Here is a 5324-nt window from a genome sequence, read left to right as displayed (position 1 = left end):
CGCCGTCGCTATATAAAGTGGACTCTGTTACAACCCCTTTTCACAAACATCATGGCAGCAGCAGCAGCAGCAGCAAATTATAGCGACGGTGAAAGCGGGGACAATGAGGCTCCAGCAGCAACCCTGACCTCTGATCCCGGGGAGCTCCTTCCAACCCCCCCATCATCACCGGCCTCTGATCCTGGAGAGGACCCTCCGACGCCTGAGATCTGCACGCTTCTCTCCAGACCGGCTCTCTGCCGTGGGATGTTGGCTTGTATTAAGGCTATGATAGTGGGCCTTTTAACCTCAGTCATCAGGAAGCATCAAGAGAGAAACTGCTACGGTTGTGAAGTGGATCACCCCAGTCAGAGACAACACCCTTGTCTGTTTCCTCCAGGCAGAAATTACTTTTACATACACTTTGACTCTGTGTTGCGTGACCTCTGGACCGATCGGCTGACACCCGCCTTGACCCACGTTCTATCGACCCTGGGCATCCGAGCGGCCGCCGGCAGGTTGGAGGGGGCAGTGGAAGCTATCCTGTACGATCTGCGTGAGGCCCGCAACGGCATGGTGGAAATCACTCGACTGGAACAAGATCTGTTTGAACAGAACCCAGCGTTTAAGCAGATCCTGGAAGAAGAATTTCTGACTCGTTGGGAGGCCCGAGACTAAAACAAAAAGCATCTTGTGATGGGGAACGGTATCAGCAGACCCTTACGGCGGTTTATGTTAAATGTTTTTTTAGAAAAAGTTAGTCCACTATTGTTGCGTGCTATTGATAAAAGCGATTGTCGGGATGATTATGCTTGTTGCTGCTTTCATAGAGTGTTATTTGAGATTTCTCAAGTCGGAGAAAATTATCAGCGGGGGATGGATTTACTTACTCAACTGATGTCAGAGGGAGAAAGACATTCCCCCGAAAGTCTCATACGCGCTTGTCTATCTTGTATTCCTGACAATGAATTTGACTGTAATCACATTTTTGTATTTTACGCTTTAATAGTAGATGTAGTCACCTCTAAATTTCATGATAAGCAGCCTATCGATGTTAATCAGATGCTTTCTACTCTACATACATGTATCGTTGAAAAAGCCACTATATCCACTTTACTGCATGTGACATCGCTAATCTACCTCAACAACTGTCACGGCTGTAACTAAATGTATACCTGCATTTTGAAAATGTAACCTTCACAAATTGTATACCAGCTTTTTTAAAATATATATATATATCTTTCACTAATTGCAAAAATAAAAAAAAATTTAAACTTGAATACCGTTGTAATAGTCTTTGTAAATAACGGGTAAAAATGCTGAGCAGGGTGGCCGAGTGGTTAAGGCGTTGGACTTAAGATCCAATGGACGTATGTCCGCGTGGGTTCGATCCCCACCCCAGCTAAACTCTTTTGTAAAATAATAATAATTAAAAAACAAACTACACAATATGGGTTAAATGTAGAAAAAACACACAAAAATTTCACTGATGTTCACTCAGTCTCCTAACAACCCCCATCCACAGTCAGCTATAAAACGCCGCACCCCGCTCTCCCCCCACTCAGTGTGTGAAAAGCATGTCTGTTGCCAAGACTACAGCTCGCGTCTTGAGCAGTTCGTACTATGACCCCAGCCAACCGGGGTCATACGGAGGTGTCTCCAGACTGCAGAGAGCCGTGCAGCAAGATACGGGGAAAAAAGTGGCTGCTGATGACATCAGAGACTGGCTGTCTATGCAAGACAGTTATACTTTACATAAACCGGTTAAAAAGAATTTCCCCAGGAACAGAGTGTTTGTTCCGAGAGCCATGTATCAGTGGCAGGCCGATTTATGCGACATGCAAGGGCTGGCCACGTACAACGACGGGTTAAAATACCTCCTTACGGTGATTGATGTTTTTTCTAAAAAAGCCTATGCTCGCGCGTTAAGAAACAAGACTGGGGCGGCTGTAACCCAAGCCTTTGATTCTATTTTAACCGAGGGGGGCGTCCCCCTCAAGCTACAGACGGATGCCGGTAAGGAGTTTTTAAATGGGACTTTTCAGAAACTTTTAAAAACTCATAAAATCACCCATTTCACTACGGCTAGTGAACTTAAAGCTTCCATCGTAGAGAGATTTAATCGAACGTTAAAAGAGAGGATGTACAGGTACTTTACGGCTAAAAACACCCGGCGATATGTGGACGTGTTGGACGATCTAATAAAGGGGTACAACCAGTCATTTCACAGCGCTATTAAAATGAAACCTGCCGAGGTCAGGCCCGATAATGCTCATCTAGTATTTGATAATCTATACGGTCCCCTGAAGAAAAAAAGCACACGGCCACGTTTTAAGTTTAACATAGGGGACACTGTGAGAGTCTCCAAGCACAGTCAGATATTTGACAAAAAGTACGAGCAGACATTTACGGACGAGTACTTTGTCATATGCGAACGTGTACCCAGATCCCCACCGGTATATAAATTGAGGGACGTGAGTGGTGAAATACTCGAGGGAACATTCTATGAAGCGGAGCTGCAGAAAGTCAAAATATCTCCGAGACGCGCGTTCAAGGTCGAGAAGGTTATAGGCTCAAAGACCGACAGAAAGGGGAAAAAGTGGATTTTAGTACATTGGCAGGGTTGGCCCTCGAGGTTCGATTCGTGGATACCGCGGTCGGACTTGATACAGGTTTAATTTTTTAAAAAAGAGAAAAAAAAGAAAAAAAAGAAAATGGACGCCCGCCCCTCTTTTTACCTCACGCTACCGTCAAACTCTTGTCTCTCCATCTTCCCCGATAACCAGAGTTCGGATTACACCGTGATGCTCTCGCGACCTATAGAGCTACGGGGGCCTTACGAAGTAGCTCTGGCTGAAATCATGTATTGTTACACGTGGCGAAATGTTACACACCCGGAAAATACTTTTGAATTGCGGGATACGGAGGCGGAGGCAAAGAGAGAGGCCGATCCTTTAGTGGACCTACCTTACCTTTTTCCTCGGAAAATTAAAGTGGGCTATTATGAATCTCTGAAACAGATTGTGACAGAAATCAACGCTACGTTAAAAAAATTAGGTACCGAAGTTTCCTTCTCATACAGCGAGATTACACGAAGGGTTAATATGACGGGAAACCATAAATACAAGATCCAATTTAAACCTACTCTGGCCTACATGCTGGGCTTTGAGCCGGGTCAGTGGTATAACCTAGGAGGAGGTAGCGGGTCGACCTCACCCTACCCGGGCGACATTCACGCGGGATTCTACAATATGTACGTCTACTGTAACATCGTGGAACCGCAGCACGTGGGGGAATTTGTAGTCCCGCTCCTCAGAACCGTTAAAATAGACGGTGCGTTCGGCGACGTAGTCACTTTGCCGTTCCACAAGCTGCAGTACGTACCGGTGAACAAGCAGAGCCTACAGAATTTGCATATCGAGATAAAGAACGATCAGAATACTCTGATTAATTTCTCCTACGGAAAAACAATCGTCAAGCTACACTTTCGCCCCGTTTAAAAAAAAAAGAAAACAATGGCTTACCACAATCCACAGAGATTTATTACGTATTACACCAGTCAGGCGGGACATGGGCTCCCCGGTTTTGCGGGGAGCCCCGTGATGTACGGGCGTGGGTTGGGGTCCATGCTCAGTAGGGCTTTTAGATTCGTTTTACCCTTTCTTAAGCGTGGGGTCGATATAGCGAAACCTCATTTGAAATCGGCGGTCAAAGGAATAGGATCGGATCTAGTCAGCTCTGTAGTCAGCGGCCGTTTTACAAACACAGGTGACCCCAAGCAGGAAGGGTCGGGTCTGCTGTTCCTCTCTCGGAGGGGGAGTAGAAAGAGACCCCAAGCACCTCTAGCCCTGCTGCAAGGTCATAAAAAAAAAAGAAAAAAAAATCTGGCAGAGGCGTCAGGATTCCCAAGTCTCCATCCGCCAAGAGAAACAGGAAACCCCCTGGGGACATATTTTAAGAGAGAGAAAACGCAGCGTAAACAAGAATGGCTCTAGCTCACCGGCTCTCGGCTGAATGTACCAAATCTGAATTGGACCTGTTTGCGGCCCCTATGACGCAATTATCCATAGATCAGACCAATTATGTAGAAATCAACCCATTAAATTCCATTACCGATCAGGATGTTTTGGATTTCCTAATACCGGGGTCGGGCAATTTCTATGTGGACCTCAACTCTACACTGCTATATCTAAGGCTCAAGATCGTTAGGGCCGATGGAGCCCCCCTGCTTGACGCCGACCCCTGCGGTATTATACAGTACCCGCTAAACGGCATATTCTCCCAGCTGGATGTGAGTCTGAACGACGTCCTGATCAGTTCTTCGTCGGCCACGCACCCCTATAGGTCAGTCATAGAGACCCTGCTCAATTTTTCTACGGATACGCTAGAGAGTCAGTTTTCGGCAGGGCTCTGGTACAAAGACGTCGGGGGCGACTTGGATAGCGTGGACGTCTCAGCGCAGGGCCCCAACATGGGGTTACAGAAGCGAGCCGCCTTCTGTAGAAACTCTCAGGAGTTTTCTCTGATGGGTCCTATACACGCCGATATTTTTTTCAGCGAACGAATGCTGTTAAACAACGTGGATATACGCTTAAAGTTTGTAAAGGCTAAAAGCGACTTTAGTCTCATGTGTAGAAATGACACCGATTACGAGCTGAAAATACTGAGGGCCAGCCTGTTTGTGAAAAAAGTGGAGGTCTCCCCGGCGGTGTCACTGGGTCACTCGGCCGCTCTCATGAAAGCAAACGCCCTGTACCCTATAAGCAGGGTAGTCGTTAAAAATTATACGCTGCCCGCACAATCGCGGGTTTGCCCGCAGGACAACCTCTTCCTGGGCAACTTACCGCGCTACATCGTTTTGGGGATCGTGGACCACGCCGCGTTCGTGGGCACGCGAAACAGAAACCCGTTCAGGTTTCAGCATTGTGACCTGGAATTTCTGAGCCTCTCAGTCAACGGGCGACACATACCCAGCAAACCGTTCCAGCCCGATTTTAGAGCGAGGCAGTCGGTCAGAGAGTTTTACAACCTTTTCCTGGCTACAAACAGGCATTTAAAGGATTCGCCCTTATGCATCAACCGCGAGGATTTTGAAAACGGATACTCGCTATTTGCTCTCAATCTCTCCCGAGACGACGAGCTGGACGGCGGTGCCCTGTCACCCGCCATCAGCGGCACGTGCCGTCTGGATTTAAGTTTCAGAGCCCCACTACCTCGAACCATGAGTCTCATCGTCTACGCCTGCTTCGACAGCGTGATTGAAATAAACGCCAAGAGACAGGTTCTGGTGGACTTTTAATCATCATCATCATGAACACTCACCAGCTGGAATGCGTTTTACGGCC

At 47.2% G+C, this 5324-nt stretch overlaps 1 non-coding gene across 1 annotated transcript; it reads left to right on the top strand.

The window, feature by feature from the left end:
• The first annotated feature begins 1301 nt into the window (after positions 1-1301).
• trnal-uaa (transfer RNA leucine (anticodon UAA)) lies at positions 1302-1384 on the top strand. Its single transcript has one exon. It is a non-coding gene; the product is annotated as a tRNA-Leu (tRNA).
• Positions 1385-5324: the final 3940 nt, after the last annotated feature.

Source organism: Brienomyrus brachyistius, chromosome 4, assembly GCF_023856365.1.
Source record: "Brienomyrus brachyistius isolate T26 chromosome 4, BBRACH_0.4, whole genome shotgun sequence".
Lineage (NCBI taxonomy): Eukaryota > Metazoa > Chordata > Actinopteri > Osteoglossiformes > Mormyridae > Brienomyrus > Brienomyrus brachyistius.
The sequence above is the reverse complement of the archived record's forward strand: the minus strand, read 5'-3'. Positions and strand labels throughout refer to the sequence as shown.